This window comes from Tamandua tetradactyla, chromosome X (assembly GCF_023851605.1).
Source record: "Tamandua tetradactyla isolate mTamTet1 chromosome X, mTamTet1.pri, whole genome shotgun sequence".
NCBI classification, from domain to species: Eukaryota; Metazoa; Chordata; class Mammalia; order Pilosa; family Myrmecophagidae; genus Tamandua; species Tamandua tetradactyla.
Genome location: NC_135353.1, coordinates 13,021,424 through 13,039,985, shown reverse-complemented (window position 1 = coordinate 13,039,985; position 18,562 = coordinate 13,021,424). Strand labels below are relative to the sequence as shown.

The window sequence follows — 18,562 nt, the reverse complement described above, 5'->3', positions numbered from 1 at the left end:
GGCCAATCACCCTAATGAATACAGACACAAAAATTCTGACCGAAATACTTGGAAATTGAATCCAACAACACATTAAAAGAATTATACACCATGATCAAGTGGGGTTTATACTACGAATACAAAGGTGGTTCAATGCAAAAAAATCAATCAGTGTAATACAGCCCCTTAACAAGTTGAAAAGGAAAAATCACATCATCATCTCTATTGATGCTGTAAAAGCACTCAACAAACTTCAACATCCTTTTCTGATAAAAACACTTCAAGAGGTAGGAATCAAAGGTAACTTCCTCAGTATGATAAAGGGCATATGTGAAAAACCCATAACCAGCATTGTACTCAATGGAGAGAGACCGAAACCTTTCCCCCTATGATCAGGAATAAGACAAGGATGCCCTCTGTCACCACTATCATCCAACATTGTACTAGAAGTTCTAACTAGTACAATCAGGCAGGAAAAAGAAATAAAAGGCATTCAAATCAGAAAGAAAGAAGTAAAACTTTCATTATTTGCAGATGACATGATACTATACTTGGAAAATCCTGGAAATCTATGACAAAGTTTCTTGAGTTAATAAAAATATTCAGCAAGGTGGCAGGATATAAGATTAATGTGCAAAAATCAGTAATGTTTCCATAAACAGCAATGACATAACTAAGGAGTAAATTAAGGAAAAAAGTCCATTCAATATAGCAACTAAAAGAATCAAGTGTCTAGGAATAAACTTAACAAGGGATGTAAAGGACCTGTACACAGAAAACTACGTAACATTGTTAAAAAAAAAACCAAAGAAGATCTAAATAGGGGGAAAGACATTCCATGTTTATGGGTAGGAAGGGTAAATGTAGTTAAGATGTCAATTATACCCAAATAGATCTACAGATTAAATGCAATACTAATAAAAATTCCAACAACCTACTTTGAAGACTTGGTAAAGCTCATTTCCAAATTCATCTGGAAGAGAAAGAGACTTTGAATACCTTAAAATATTCTAAAAAAGAAGAACAAAGAAGGAGAAACAATACTTCGCGATTTCAAAGTTTATTATAAAGCCTCAGTGATTAGAATAGCATGGTACTAGAGCAAAGATAGAAGTATAGGCCAATGGAATTGAATTGAGAGCATGGAAATAAATGTATGGTCAACTGATCTTTGACAAAGCCCTCAAATCCAAGGATATGGGACAAAATAGTCTTTTCAATAAATGGGCATGGGAGAATTGGATATCAATAGCCAAAAGGATGAAAGAGGACCCTATACAAAAATTAACTCAAAGTTGATCAAAGACCTAAATTTAAGAAACAGTACCATAAAACTCCTTAGAAGAAAATACAGGGAAACATCTTCAAGACCTACTAATAGGAGGAAGCTTCCTTAACTTTACACCCAAAGCACAAGCAACAAAAGAAAAAATAGATAAATGGGAACTCCTCAAAATCAAATGCTTCTGCACCTCAAAAGACTCTGTCAAAAAGGTGAAGAGCCAGCCAACTCAATGGGAGAAAATATTTGGAAATCACATATCAGACAAAAGTTTGATTTTCTGTATATACAAAGAAACCATTCAATTCAACAGCAAAAGAACAAACAACCCAATTTATAAAATGGGCTAAAGATATGAACAGGCATTTTTCCGAAGAGCAAATACAGATGTCTAAAAATCACATGAAGAGATGCTCATTTTCATTAGCTATAAGGGAGGTGCAGATCAATACCACAATGAGATACCACCTCACACCTATAAGAATGGCTGCTATTATACAAACAGAACACTACAAATGTAGGAGAGGATGTGGAGAAATTGGGACACTTATGCACTGCTGATGGGAATGTATAATGGCACAGCTGCTATGAAACAAAGTCTGGCAGTTCCTTTAAATTGAGTTGCCCTACAACCCGGCAATATCACTACTCGGTATATATCCAGAAGGGTTGAAAGCAGGAAATGAACAGACATTTGCACACCGATGTTCAAATCAACATTACTCACAATTGCGAACTTTGGAAACAATCAAAATGCCCATCAACAGATGAGTGGATAAACAAAATGTGGTATATACACACGACGGATTATTAGGCAGCAGTAAGATTAAATGACATCTTGAAGCACATGACAGTATGCATAAACCTTGAGGCCACAATGCTGAGTGAAAAAAGACAGAAACAAAAGGATAAATACTGTATGATTTTTCTTTTATGACCATGGTAAAGGTAAGCTCAGAGGCTTATAATGCAGAATATAAGGGACCTAGAGCTACACAGAAGCTAGACGAGTGAATGGTTGCCTAATGAGGTTAAACGTAGGGGCATAGATAGAAATGAAGGTGGTTCATTAGTCTGCCTATATGTGATATTGCCATATTGAAGGTGAATATGATTGAAAGGAATTGTATAGCTCCATGTATCCCATTAATTAACACTACAAACATAAATAAGTTCTTGACTGAACTACTTTAAAAAGAAAATAATATCGGGGTATAGGGGGGAACTACTATTTCATGCTATGGGCTATGTTTAACAGGAAGAAATCAATGGTACCATAGCAATACCTGGGAAAATAGTGGGGGGGGAGGCAAGTGTTAAGGGGACGTTTGGATTTCCTATTTGCTGAGGGTGTGCTTATCAGTTATTTTTCTCTCTGGAACAATTAAAATTGTTTAAAATTGAGAGTGTTGATGGACTGTTGACTTTGGACATTATACATGCCCAGTGGATGGAGGTGGTGTATATATATGATCAAATATTTAGGTGCTACAGAAAGGAAAGAAGTTGTGCGGTATGCAACATTATGAATGAACCTGCAAGACATGATGTGATACAAAATAAGCCAAGAACAAAATACCAAATATTGGGTTGTCTCATTTAGGATATACTTATAAGAAAATTGGGGCCTAGATTGTAAGCTATTATAATAGTTACATTTACTCTAGAGCAGTAATTTTTATTTCTAGATTTTGAGAGGCTGTGCTATATATGTATACCCTGGTATATTTTCCTGGAACTTTAGGTGCCTATGTGACATCTAAGACTCAGAATAGGCATTCTGCAGTTCTGAAGGTTAGCATTGCCACATACAACAACTACTAAAGAAATTGAAAAACGATCAGGCTTCAATTAGAGACAAGAATGAAACAGATCATGTTGGGACTAAGGTAAATCAGAATACAGGGGTAAGGAAGACATTGACTCTATTTTAGAACTTCACCTACTCTATGAGACTAAAGAGAGAGAGGTTTATTTTGTCCAGAATGTAAATTTTCTGTAGCACATAATCTAACTCAACCTGTCTGGACAGAGCATTTATATGACCCAGAATGGGAATGAGGACTTTTAATTCTGAATAGTTTAATGTATTGCCTGGATACATCCCAAAACATGTTGAGGAGACAATGAAAAAGTACTGGCAAAGTCCATTGAGGGACTAGAGAAAATATAGAACTATTAAACTTTACGACCAGGGAAACCCCTGATACTGTCTCAACCATTAGGTATTCCCAAGCCAATAGGCCAAGCCTTTGATCTTGAGGCTTGCTCTTGTGAAGCTTTTTTATGTAGCAGAGAAGCTTACCTTCCTTATAGTTATATCTATGAATTAGATTCAGAGGACCTTTTTCTTGTTGTTGCTCAAATGTGCCCTCTCTCTCTCTAAGCCGAAATCTACAAGTAAAATCATTATCCTCCCCCTTATGTGGGACATGGCATCCAGGATGAAAGTCTCCCTGGAAGTGTAGGATATCAGTCCCAGGGATGAGCCTGTCCATGGCACTGTGGGATCGACAATGCCTTCCTGACCAAAAGGAGGAAAAAAATTGCAACAAATATGGTATCAGTGGCTGAGAGTTCAAATAGAGTGGAGCAGCTACTCTGGAGGTTACTCTTACACAAGCTTCAGGTAGACATTGCTACTTATCATGGTTTTGCTAAAACCCAACCAAAACCATTCCTGCCAACCTTAAAAAACACCTAAGGCTTTATCTGAAATTCTACAAGGTTCCATGCACTGTGATTACTTTCCACAAACCTAAAACCTCCAGATGGCTTCCTAGACATGACAAGTCCTGAAACCCAGAGGGGCCAACCTCTCCAGAACATCAGCTAGTTCCATCCCCCATCCCATATTTTCAACAGTTCTTTCCAACGTGAAAAAGTTAGAATGGGCATAGCTCAAATATCCCTAAAGACTGGGAGAAAGATAAAAGGAGAAGGTGGAGTTATAACAGAGAAGAAAAGATTTAACAAGTGAATATGATTACTAAATCATTACATTGATATCTCTTTTAGTCTTCAGTGCCTTGAAGCAGTTAGAAGTAAAAGCTGAAAAATGTGGAATTATAACCCATACCAAACTCTGAAATATGTTCTACAACTAATTGTTGTGGTATGTTTCGAAATGTATTGCTTTTTTGTATATATGCTATTTTTCACAATTAAAAAAAATCAGAATCCAGAGTAAAGTATGACATTGACTATTTTAAAACTTCAACTTCTGTGTGAGACCAAAAGAAGGGAAGTTTATTTAGTGCAAAATTTATATTTTTGGTAGCATGTTATCTAATTTAATTTGTAAGTTCAGTTTATTCGAATGCCGTATTTACATAGAATCTTGAATAGGGAGTGAGATCTTGTAGGTTTGTACAGGTTAGTGTGATGCCCTGATATATCCCAGAGTAATTTGGGCAATTCAATAGGCTGGGCCCTCGATCATGAGGCTCATCCCTATGAAACATATTCCTGTAAAGGAATGGCTAAACCTATTTGTCATTATGCCTAAGAGTCACCACCAGAGAACCTCTTTTGTTGTTCAGATATGGCCTCTCTTTCTAAACCAACTCAGCAGGTGCACTCACTGCCTTCTCCCTATGTGGGACATAACTCTTAGGGATGAGCCAGGACCAGCCATCATGAGATTGAGAAAGACTTCTTGACCTAAAGGGGGACAAGTGAAATGAGACAAAATAGTTTCAGTGGCTGAAAGATCTCAAACCGAGTTGAGAGGTTATCTTGGGGTTATTCTTATGCATTATACAGATAACCCTTTTTACTTTATGGTATACGGGAGTGGCTAGAGGAAAGTACCTGAAACTGCTGAATTGTATTCCAGGAGTTTTGATTCTTGAAGACAACTGCATAACTACATACATTTACAATGTGACTGTGCGATTGTGAAAACCTTGCGTCTGATGCTCCCTTTGTCCTGGGTATGGACAGATGAGTAAAAAAATGAGGGCAAAAACTAAACAAATATTAGGAGGGGGATAAGGGTTAAATAAAAAAACTGGGTAGATTGCAATACCTGTGGTCAATGAGAAGGGGGGTATGGGGTATGGGATGTATGGGTTTTTTCTTTTTTTTTTTTTTTGAATTTCTTTTTCTGGAGAAATGCAAATGTAAAAGTGATGACGAATACACAACTATCTGATGATATTGTGAGCCGTTAGTTATATATTTTTGATACTGTGTGGTGCGTGAAGATATCTCAATAAAAATATTTTTAAAAGGCCAATTGGAGATGAGATGGATGCTTTAACCACTCAGATGGGCCCTGAAAACACCAAGACAGTCACTTGGTCTCACTTTAGTCCCTTACCTGAAATTTTGTCTATGCATCCACAAGAGTATTCATTATGGGAAAGAAAAGCTAAATCAACTACTCTGCCAACATTGGGTGGAAATTCTACTCATTACTTTAAAAGTGGTATCCTCTTCTCTCATGTTCCAAAAACATAATGCTGATACAAATGGAAAAGTGGGGCAAGGAAGAGGGCCACATTCACAGGGACCCTTCCTCCATTGGAAATTAGATTTTATTCTACTTCCTGAAAATTATGGGTATGAATATGCCTTTACCATTACTTGCATGTTCTCTTGTTGGCTAGACGTTTTCCCATTTGAAAGGGCCAGGATTACTACTGTGTTAAACTTCTCGTAGAAGGAATTTTTCCAACCTGGGGAATCCCGTTTGTATTATCAAGTGTCTAGGGAACCCATTTCACCACTAAAATCATTCAAGAAATAAGACAAAGCTCTTCCTTTATCCCCCACATTACTTTGTCTTTACCATTCCCAGACATTGGGATTGGCTGAGTGGGCAAACAGACTATGGTTTAGATTTCTACATAGCTCCAGCAAATACCACAAAATGGGTTGACTTAAACAATGGGAATTTATTAGCTTACAATGTTGTCACTGAGTAAATGTCCACATCAAGGTGTCATCAAGGCAATGCTTTCTTCCTAAGACTGGCTGTCAGTGACCCTTAGATCCTCTGTCTCATGGCAAGGCACATGGTAGTATCTGCTGGTCTCTCCCTTTCCTTCTGGGTTTCAATGATTTCAGCTTCTTGACTTCATAGCTTGTTTTCTCTGTCTCTCAGTATCAATTCTGTCTATAAAGGACTCCAGTAATCCAGCAATAGCATTATGGAGGTGGGCCACACCTTAATTGAAGTAGCCTCATCAAAACATCCTACTTACAATGGGTTTACAACCACATGAATGGATTCAATTCAAGAACATGTTTTTGTGGGGTACATGGTCTTCAAACCACCCAAAAGATAAGTTATTTCCGTATGTGAATACATTCATTCTATCACAATATTCCAAAAGCCTTAAATCATTTCAGTAACAATACTAAGTACAAAGTCTCATAAAAATCAGTTATAGGTATAGCCTGTCCTGGGGCACAATTCCTGTCTGTCTGTGCATAGCCCTCAGGAGAACTTAAGTTTAAGATTTCCAGCTAAGTAAATTTTCATTCTAGATAGCTCTTGTACCTTTGCCGTTGTGAGACATGAATCCACTGAAATTTGGCTTCAGTAAGAGTGGGTATGGAGAACAGCACAGGGGTCCTTCCAACAGAGTTCAAGGGTAGGTTTTTGGTGGTGGTGTTTCCAGGGAACTAAATCTCCAGCTTTTAACTTGTGGAGCTGTTTAAGTGGAAATACTGGAGGAAAACTTAACTTGTTGATGATAAGTGAAGGTATAGCTAATGAATTCCTTGCAATATTTAAGGATGTATGAATTAACTAGATCAGAGTCTTCTACTGACTATGTTGAGTACAGAATTCTCATAGGTCTATCAGTAATTGTTTCATATAGGAATAGTTGGTGCAATCCAGAAATGAAGACTGGAGAGCAATAAGGGCTAAGAGCTATGAAAGACTGAGCTCTTCTGAGAGCACTGCAAATTTTAGTTTAGTAGTCTGTGGTGATTTTGAAACTCTAAATACCCCATAAGAACATATTCTTAAAGTTAGCATATTCCTTTGGGTGTAAACTCATCATAAGTAGAACTTTTGATGCGGTTACTTCGTTTAAGGTATGACATCCTCATTCACAATGGGTCTTAATCTTTATTACTGTAAAAACAGAATGAATACAGGGAAAGAGAACAAAAAAACCTCAGAAACAAAAAGCTGAAGTCATTGAAACATGGAAGAGAAGGGAGAGACCAGCACATGCTGCCATGTTCCTTCACGTGAGACAGAGGAGCCAAGGATTGCCAGCAGTCAGTCTTTGGGAAAAAAGCATTGCCTTGATGATGCCTCGATGTGGGTATTTCCTCAGTGTCAACACTGTAAGCTAATAAAATCCTATGTTTAAACCAACCAATTTCATGGCATTTTCTGGAACAATCTAGGAAACTAAAACAGATTTTGGAACCAGGAGAGTAGGTTGCTGCTATAGTACATACCAAAAATGTGGAAACAGCTTTGGAATTGAGTAAGGGCAGAGGCTAGAAGAAATGTGAGAAGCTTGACAAAAAAAGTCTAGATTGCTTTGAAAAAACTGTTGGTAAAAATATGAAAGCAAAAGGTACTTCTGATTAGGCCTTAGGGGAAAATGATGAATGTGTTACTGAAAACTGGAGGAAAGGTGATTTTTGTTTTAAAGTGGCAAAGAACTTGTTGAAATTGAGTTCTGATGTTGGATGGAAGGCTGAATTTGAAAGCTATGTGCTTAGATATTTACCTGAGGAGATTTCCAAATTAAATGTGAAAATTTCATCCTGGTTTCTCCTTGTCACATTTATTAAAATGCAAGAGGAAAGGGATATGCTGAGAACTGAACTCCTGGCTTAAAAAAAAAAAATTGATAGTTTGGAAAATTCTGAGGTTCTGGAAAGTGAGATCCCAGAGAAAGGTACTCCATTTGAGGGTTTAACTGAGCATGGATCCTGTTCGCCTTTTCAGTGCAAGTCAGGATTGGAGGTATAGTTTCCCAAGAAGGATTTGTGGAAAGTCCTGCTGTCTGATGCTTTGGATCCCAGGGTCCTACATCCAAAACAGGTACAATTTTTGCTAGATCAGTATGAATGGAACCACTTCTAGCCTGGACTAAAAGGGACAGAAAAGGGACAGACTGAAGCAAAAATCACCTGAAGGGCAGAGCCATGGAAGCTGAAGTTTTAGGAAAAGAGAGCAGGCCCACCCATGCCTGTGGAAAGGGTGAGTCTGCCCCAGTGCTTGGAGAGGATGGGCTTACCACTGCACTGTTCTGAAAGAGTGCTACCACCCCAGTGTTTTCAGAGATTGGAGTCTATTCTCCAGGGATTGCAAAATATGGTTGTCACCTGTGTTCTCAGAGAGTGGAGCCTTCATCACAAAGTTCAGGCAAAGCGTGGCTGCTGCACAAGAACTTGGAAAGGGAAGAGGTGCCAGTCCATCAGGTCCTAAGGTCAAAACATTATTACATAGATGACTCTCAGACCTTGAAATGTATTTGAATATGCCCTGCAGGTTTCAGAATTGTATAGGACTCATAACCTGTTTTCCTTCCAACTTCTGCTTATATGAATGGGAATGTTTATCCTATTCCTGTCCCTCTTTGTATATTGGAAGCAGATACTGCAGGATTTTTTATTTATTTTCTAACCTCAACATTCTCATTGACTGCCTTGGTACATCTTTCTCCTTCAGTATCCCGTACCATGGCATCCTTGGATCCACTTGTTTATCCCCATTACAAACCATTCTTACATGATGATCTTCTTACGCTCTCCCTCATTCAAGCTGTTTTACCTCTGATAATTCCACCATTCCTCCAAGGACCCAAAAATATATGGCATTTTCACCCCATTTATAGCTCAAATCCATAATTTTACCTCTGACTGTTGGCTGTGCACCCTGTCCCCTTAAGAGTCATCAGCTTTCCACGGGTACTTGCAAACAAAGGAACTGTACATATCTTCCACTGTCACACTGCTCTTGGAATATCCACTGTCCATGACTGTGCTCACAAACTCCAAGAGGGTCCTGATATTTAAAAAATCCCTGTCTCTTTAGTTTGTGGAAACCTCTATTTGTATCACAATTTCACTAATGATCCTTCTGTAGGTTGTAATTACTGCTAAATCAGCAATCAAGACTAGTATCTACTGCCTTTTCCAATTTTACCCACTCATCTTTGTTCTGGCACTATTCCTCAGAAAACAGAAAATCCATTCCCTCTATTCCTTTGTTCATGTACAACTGGACACTCTTCCTCACAATCTACATTCCAGACTCATCCTTGGAAGTAACGAAACTCCAACCTGCCTTTCCAGAAGTCAAACAGATTAGAGAAGTATGCTCTAATTATTTTCACTCTCTCTGAATAACCTTCACTATTACTTACTTTGTCTATGGAAACCAGGCTTATTTGAATCTGTTTGCTAAGTGTACTAGACCTTGCTATTTAGCTAATATTATAAGCCTTTCCCATATCTTTAGTCACAGTGATTGTTTGTCTCATTTTAAACTTTCTGAAATCTCTGATTTAGAGCTTTCCAATCCCGAGTAAACTAATTTATCTACAAAAACCACCAAATGTTATAGTTGAAGGCTTAGGTATGAGATTCTAGCTTCTAAAGGAGACCATAACTATTTTACCTGGCTTCAAAGAGGTCTTGAAATATGAAGCCAAATGACTAAGGAGTAAAACTAGATGACTTAATGACCACTGATAACCATATACATAGGCAACTTTCTAGCTCAGAGCTGCCTTTGTGTGGGCCACTCAGTAAATTTAGCAGAACTCCCACAATTTCCATGATTTATTCCAGGAGGCAGCCAAGACAGTGAACATTCTCAACAAAACCACCAATATCATACCAAGAGAAATTTGAGAATTTCAACAAATGGTCAGTCACAACCACCTGGCACTGGATGTGATTCTGGTTCTCAAAAGAGCCATTGTGCAGTGTGCAGAAGTGGCTGCTATGCATTTGTTCCCCAGAACCTCTCTGAGTTTACATCATCACTGAAAATATTCAGACTACAAACAGAGAAATTTTCCAGATCACCACTGCTGTTTTCAGTCTACCATCTAAGGAGCATCTTGGCACCAATTTCCTGGAATTCTCTCAATAAGTTCTCTCCAAGGCTTAAGATATGGTTTTACTCTCTTATTTAGTCTTTAATAATTATTCTTTTCATTAAATTCCCAGGCATTCATATTTTAATATGCTTGATTTCCAAGACCTGTCAGTTCAACAATATGTATATCAGATAGATCCACTGATTTTGCAGGAACAATGACAAGAGTCCTCAGAAGATTTCTGTCTCAATGCTGATTCATTCCACTAAGGATGTTCAAAAATTATTCATTGCATCTCCTAGAGGATTATAAGTATCCCTACTTTGTTGGATTCAGTAGTAGTCTAGCAACTTGCTCTGCTTAATGAAATATGAAGGGAAGTGAGATGCACACATTCCAAGCAGAAACGTTAAGAGGTAGTACCTGATTGACCATATTCTCTTTTTCCTTTGCCAGAAGACTAGCAACATTCCAGAGTAGGGTGGCTTTTTTCCACCTGAGTTCTGGAGTAAGGACAAGGTGAAACAAAACTGCTGCCAAGACAAGAGGGACACAGTAAAAGTGATAAATAAATTTGTTGCTGTAACCCACTGAAGTGTCTGAGGTTGTTTGTTACCATGACACAACCTGACTAATTCAGTTTGCATGCCAAACAGACCCAGCATAAACTATGTCAGAAGGTATTATGAAAGATTTAAGGATAATAGTAATGACATTAACTTGAGCTTTGAGCATCAAGGGTAATGCCTAGTAACAGTTAATATTCATTGTTTTTACCAGGTACGAGGCAATATTCTAAGCACATTATAGGTATGGCTTTATTGGCTCTTCACAAAAGCTATGTGCAATAGGCTTTATGATGATCTCATTTTACAGATGAGGAGACTGAAGTTTAAAGTCAACTCACCAAAATATCAGAGTTAAAGAATATTGGGATTTGACTCCACATTGGTCTGACTCCAGAGCACATGCTTTTAACCACTAAATTATACCTCAGGTCAGGTCAGAGCTGGCATCTGTTTTAGTTTGTTAATGCTGCCAGAAATGCAATATATCAGAATTGGAACTGCTTTTAAAAAGGAATCTATTTGCCCAATGAATGCATGTGGCTGAAGGATGCACTGACAGAGAAGTAGAATGGCAAACATGATGTATACTTATGAACGAAGGCTCTGCTGCTACAAAAAGGAACAATGTCATGAGGCATGCAATGATGTGAATGAACATGTGGGACATTTGATGAGACAAAATAAGTCAGAAACAAAAAAGCAACAATGGTATGGTCACATTTAGAAAATGCTTATAAGGAAACAAGGGCCTAGATTGTAAGCTTTTAGAGCAGATGAATTAAGTCTGGAGCGGTGATTATTATTTCTGTATTTTAAGAGGCTGTTTAATATATATATATAACTTGATATTTAGAGATAAGAACGAAGCCGAACAGGCTGGGGTTAAAGAAATTCAGAACATATGGGTAAGGAAGATAGTGTCTATATTTTAGAACCACACATACTCTTTGAGACCAACAGAAGAAAGGTTTATTTGATCTGGAACTGAAATTTTCTGTACTGCATAATCTAATTCAACCTATCTGTATAGCTCATTTGAACAACTGAAACACAGAGAGCACAGAATGAGAAAGAGGTCTTTTAATCCTGTATAGATTACTGTAATGCCCGGAAACATCCTAGAGTATATTAAGCAGATAATCAAAAAGTATTGCAAAGTCCCCTGAGGGAGGAGAGAAAGACTATGGAACTATTAAACCTTACCGTCAAACAATCCCCTGATACTGTGTCAAACTTTAGGGACACTCAAATCAACAGGCCATGCCCTCGATCATGAGGCTGACTCTTGGGAAGCTTATGTACATAGCGGAGAAGCTTAGACTACCTATAGGCATGCCTAAGAGTTACTTCTGGAGGACCTCTGTTGTTGCTCAGATGTGGCCTCAGTCTCTCTAAGCTCAATTCTGTGGGCACTCCAAGCATCTTCAAATATTTGCATCTCTATTGGCTTCGAAGCAACTGTGTTTTCCCCAGAATGTTTCCCCTTTTAGAGGACTCCAGTAAACTAATTAAGACCCACCTTGAATGGGCAGGATCACAACTCCATCTAAACAAAAGATCACACCCACAACTGAGTGGGTCAATCTCCAAAGAAACAATCTAATTAAAAGTTTCCACCCTACAACTGTAAATCAGAATTGAAGGCCATGGCTTTACTAGGGTATGCAAAACTTCCACGCCATCACAGCATCTTAGGAAATATTGTTTAATTACTGAGACCAGAAGAAGGGAAAGGCAGAAACAAAGCTTCTAAGACATAAGTAGGGACTCACTGCTTCAGAGGTGTATGGAGTATCAGGATTTAAATGAGAAATGGGAAGGAACTGACCGTTTTGCTTTGAAGACAAGACTTTTACTGGCTGAACTATACTGTATAATAATAATTAAAATAATATTACCATTTTTATTACTATTATAAATAATATGTTGACCTTGCAAAAAGTTTGTGCTATTGGTGATGCTGGTAAAAATAGCAGGGTAGGGAACTTCAAAGACCCATCCATCCATGGAAACACTGAACAAATTGGCACAAACTGTCAGAATAAACATTATCAGAATTCTAGAAAACAGTCAAACGTTTACAGGAATCAAATTCATGTTTTTCAAGAAAATGGTGACTGATTTCTCTGTGATTTCTAACTTACTCTTGCCCCATCCATTGTTTCCAGTCTCAGTGGCAGTCTTGAAGACAACAATTAATTTTCTCAATGTGGGTTCCTGATGTCAGAGATAGCAGAGCAGATGATATTATGAAAGAATTTTAGTTATCTGTTTTGACCTATCTGGAAGCTCTAGAAGGATTAAAGCCATTGTGTTCCTACCTGGAATTCTCTTAGGGCAGAGCAGTGGCTAAATGGGAGGACATTTGTTGAAAACATTCAAGGGCAAATGACCACCAACTTCAGTCTGGAACAAAGGATATCAATTGGGGCAAACAATAGACATGCTGAGAATCCTGGTCAAAAATGCTGTTGGAGAGGGAAATGCTTGGGGAATAAAGGTTTTGAGGCTTCTACATATTCCTGGGACCACAGAAAGCCAAACACATGCTCAGGGCTGAGTGCATGTTCAGAAAAGACCTGAAAAGACCTGAAGCTCTCACCTCTAGCAGACCTTCAAATTATACACAAGCAGGAAGTGAAGCAAAGGCAGAGTTGAAAAATGCCAGACTGAGTGTGAAAAGAGTGCCCCAACACACACAAAGAACGTGGCTGCAAAGACTGAGATGGGGAGCTCCAGATGTTAAAGAAAATCTGTGTCAAATCACAGGCTGACCACTTACTAATGGATCAGAAAATTCAGTGGACCACACAAGACAAAGAATAAAGTCTTTGCAAACATAGTTTAGAAAAGACACTAAAAAACTAGCAAAAACAATGAATAAGAACAACAAATTCAGGGGAGAGGGGACAATCTAATTTCAGATTTATCACATTATAATATTCAAAATATCCAGTTTTTAACAAAATATTATGATGTATTATGCAAAGAAAAAAGAAAATATGGCCCATTCACAAGGGAAAAAGTAGCATAAACTTTCCCTAAGGAAGCCTAGACATTGCATTTATTAGGAAAGGACTTTAACTCAACTGACATAAAAATGTCCAAAGAGCTAGAGAGCTAAAGGAAGTCATGAACAAAGGTCTAAAGGAAACCTGGAGAACAATGCTTTAACAAATAGATAATATCTATAAAGATATAGGAGGTATAAAAAGGAGCCAAAGAGAAATTCTGGATTTTAAAGTACAACAAATAAAATGAAATTTGACTACAGGGGCTCAAAAACAAATTTCAATAGACAGCAGAAAGAACAGTGAATGTGAAGATAGGTCAACTGAAATTATTCAGTGTAAGGAGAATTTAAAAAAATAAGAAAAATGAACAAAGACTAAGATAACTGTTGGACAACATCAAGTGTAACAGCATATGAATAATGGGAGTCTTAGAAGGAGAAGAGAGTGAGAGGGGAAGAAAAAATACCTGAATAAATAATGACCAAAACATTCCTAATTTTGATGAAAGACAAAATCTACACATTCAATAAACTCAATGAATTTGGAGATCCACGGTGAAACACATTATAAGCAAACCACTGCATGCAAAAGAGAAAGAATCTTGAAAGCATCAAGAGAAAAGTGACTCATTACATACAAAAAGATCTTTAATTAGATTAACAGCTGATTTTGCATTAGAAACCAGAGGTCAGAAGGCAGTTGGATGGCATAATTAAAGTGCTAAAAGAAAAGAAAAACTGACAACCAAGAATTCTACATCTTTTAAGAATAACTGACAACCAAGAATTCTACATTTTTAAGAATAAAACTATTCTTAAAAATGAATGATACCAATGTTTATAGCAGCGTTATTTACAATTGCAAAGAGATGGAAACAGCCAAAATGTCCATCAACAGACGAGTGGCTAAACAAACTGTGGTATATACATACGATGGAATATTATGCAGCTTTAAGACAGGATAAACTTATGAAGCATGTAATAACATGGATGGACCTAGAGAACATTATGCTGAGTGAGTCTAGCCAAAAACTAAAGGACAAATACTGTATGGTCCCACTGATGTGAACCGACATTCGAGAATAAACTTGGAATATGTCATTGGTAACAGAGTCCAGCAGGAGTTACAAACAGGGTAAGATAATGGGTAATTGGAGCTGAAGGGATACAGACTGTGCAACAGGACTAGATACAAAAACTCAAAAATGGACAGCACAATAATACCTAATTGTAAAGTAATCATGTTAAAACACTGAATGAGGCTGCATCTGAGCTATAGGTTTTTTTTTTTTTTTTACTATTATTATTACTTTTATTTTTTTTCTCTATATTAACATTCTATATCTTTAAAAAAAACTGTACTGGAGATTATGGCCAGTGCGATAATTAATAAAAATAAATAATTAAAAGCTGTAAAGAAAAAAAAAATGAATGATAAATCAGACATTCCCAAGTAAACAAAAGTTGAGAGTGTGTGTTTTGCTAGTAGATTTGTCCTACAGGAGATGCTAAAGTGAGCCCTTCAGGCTGAATGAACAGGACACTAGACAGCAGCTTGCAAATATATTTCATAGACAAATATAATTATTCATAATAAATTATAATTATTTTATTTTTGGTTTATAACTCACATTTTTACCCATAATCTGATTTAGAAGATAATCCCAAAGAAAGATAATTCTTAATTATAAAATAAGTCTTGTTTTATTAGACTATGCCTGATTATTTACATAGCTGCAGCAAGAATGGTAAATTACCATATAGACCTTTTAAATGTTGCTTTGTTGGCAGTTTTTATAAGGAATTTCAGATTGAACTTTTAAAAGCCTCTCCAGGATAGGAATCCAAGCCCATAACTCAACACCAAATTTCATCTGTAGTATCTATAGATTTAGGTGACCTCTCCCCTTGAGGTCTCTCCAAAATCAATGGTTCCTAGGCCTGCCAGGAAGTGACCATTTTTACTCACCTGAAAGACTGGGAACCCTGTGATTCAGGAACCAGTTTTTCTAAGAGGGCTTTGTAAGTAAGCACTGACTTTCAATTATGTCTCATTAAGAAAGAGGGCAGATTCATATTTAACCTATTCAAATAATTATATTGCTATGTAAATGAGAATACTCAAGCTATTTTTTTTTTTTAATTCTGGAGGTATTAGGTGGGGAGAAAGATAAATGTTTCATTTTTTATTTATAAAAGTATGGCCTATTAAATTGTTATGAGTTACAGATAGTTTAAGGAAAAACAAAAAGGAATTCCTATATCTAGAAAATGGAACATTAATATACCGGCAATATTTTGAATAAAAACCATAATCCTCCTAACCATGCAGACCTATTAAATTCATTCTTATTCTACTCAGTATTGAGTCAGCAATCTCATGAACCCATCAGCTTTTCCACTAGAATTTTGGAAATTTTCACTCAGACCAGAGGTATAGTCTCAAAATCATTTAAGCAATGTAGTTAGAAACCTATGTCCCAGTGTACATGGCATAGACTCTTTCCATAAAAGAGAGAGTCCCTTTTATGGTGAAGATCTCTGGCCTGTAACTCATTGCAAGAACTTTAGGGAAGTATCAGAGTAAAACAAAGAAACAAAAGCTATTTGTGGAAGACAAAATGTATTCTGTTTTGTAACTCATATTTTTAATTCCAATATGATTTAGAAGAAAAATGCATTAAAGAATAATTATAAAAATATTCTAAATAAGCACATAATTTATAAAGATAAAATTTGGGACAATAACAACATAAGATGGAGGGAAGAAAAGACATAGAGGGCAAGAGGGTTCACATACTATTGAAGCTAAGGGGTAACAATGAAGAAAATAACTTTAAATATTCCAAAAAAAGAAATAAGAAAGGAATCAAATGGTCCACTAAGAAAAAGAAACACATCAGAAAGCAGTAGTAGAGGAACTGAATTGAAGAGCACTGAAGATATGACATGTCAAAAAAAAATAGTAAAATGGCAGAAGTTTGTGGTTCCTGAACAATAATTATTTTAAATGCAAATGAATTAAACTCTCCAAATTTTTTTTTAAAAAGTATAGATTCCCAGAATGGACTAGAAAAACTTATCCATACTTTAGACTATATGTTGTCCAAAAGAAACTCCTTTTTGATCCCAAACTACAAAGAGTTTGAAAATAAAAGGATGGAAAAATTAGTTTATTCACATAGTAACTAAGAAAGAGCTGGAATTGCTATACTAACATCAGACCAGACTTGGGTCAAAACCTGGTACCAAAAAAAAAGGCACTGTATATTGATAAATGGGTTGATCTAGCAAGAAAATAAAAGTTATAAATATATACCCGTAACAACAGCACCCAAAATATGTGAAGCAAAAATCAACAGGGATAAAGGAAGAAACAGTTCTAGAATAATAGTTGGAGACTTCAATAAATTGGAACCCTCATAAATGCTGTGGCCAATGAGGAAGGCAGTTTGGGTGGTTCTGCATAAGTTAAACACAGTTACCATATAACCCCACAATTCTGCTCATAGATATATTATTAGAAGAATTGAAGAATGTGTTCAAAAAAAGTATACACAAATAAATGTTCACAGCAGCACAATTCATAAGATCTAAAAGATGAAAACAATCCAAATGCCCATTAACTAAAGAATGGATAAACACAATCAGGCATACACATACAATGGAATATTATGCAACCACGAAAAGGGATGAATACTGAACAACATGGATGAACATAGAAAACTGCCATGTGATAGAAGGCAGACACAAAAGAACACATATCCTATGATACAATATACATGAAATATCTAGAATAGGCAAGTCATAGAGAGAGAAAGCAGATTAGCGGTTGCCACGGGCTTGGGATGTTGAATATTTTCTGAAACCAGATAGTGATTATGGTAGCAAAACATTATGAATGTACTGAAAGCCAATGAATTATATATACTGTAAAATGAGTACAATGGTAAACTTTATATTATGGGTGTTTTACCACAATTTCAAAAAATGTAGTGCTGTTTTCAGTGCTTTCTTACAGCCATGTCATGATGTACTTTGGTTTTCATTCAACAAAAGCCCTTTTAATTTTAGTAGAAAATAGATTACATTTAAAGAGCATGTGTGGAAAAACAATATGGCCAGTCTACACAATTCATCAGAAAAGTTTACTTTACCTCAATTTCCCAATAGATTCAACAACAGGTTTTCTTCATCAGAACCATCCAAATTAAACCAAATTCAGCAAATAATTTCCAAATGCCCACTTCACCTACTATTGCATAGCCATACAAAACAGATAGGGTATATGACACATATATACACTTCATGAGCTAGGAAATCGGTATCACTCAGGCTTTCTTTGTACACAAAACCAAGATAGGATGGTATATTCTGCATTCTATCAAAGAAACCAAATAATATATACAGATAAATTGCTAATACATGTAAGAACATTTGACACTGGGCCTATGGGAAATTCCAGTGGGACTTACACCTTTGAAAAATATATATGGGAATCAGATACTCACGAAGCAAGTCCAGTCACCATGGCTTTGGTACTTCTGCATAGCACAATGAAATTGTTATTAAAATAGACACTGATCTTTCACATTGGTTTCTGTGGAGAAGAATATATCAATTAGTCTTCAAGAAATGCTGTCTGCATACCAATGTTTTTGTGATGAAGAAAGAAACCTTTACTTGA

The 18,562-nt window shown here is 36.6% G+C and overlaps 1 long non-coding RNA gene across 3 annotated transcripts in view; it reads right to left on the bottom strand.

The window, feature by feature from the left end:
• The window catches only part of LOC143670355 (uncharacterized), a 249,778-nt gene that overhangs the window by 181,835 nt on the left and 49,381 nt on the right, over window positions 1–18,562 (bottom strand). For all 3 annotated transcript variants that reach the window (XR_013169331.1, XR_013169332.1, XR_013169333.1), the window contains one exon: window positions 18,387–18,475. This is a non-coding gene — a long non-coding RNA (uncharacterized LOC143670355). The remainder of the gene's footprint in view (window positions 1–18,386; window positions 18,476–18,562) is intronic.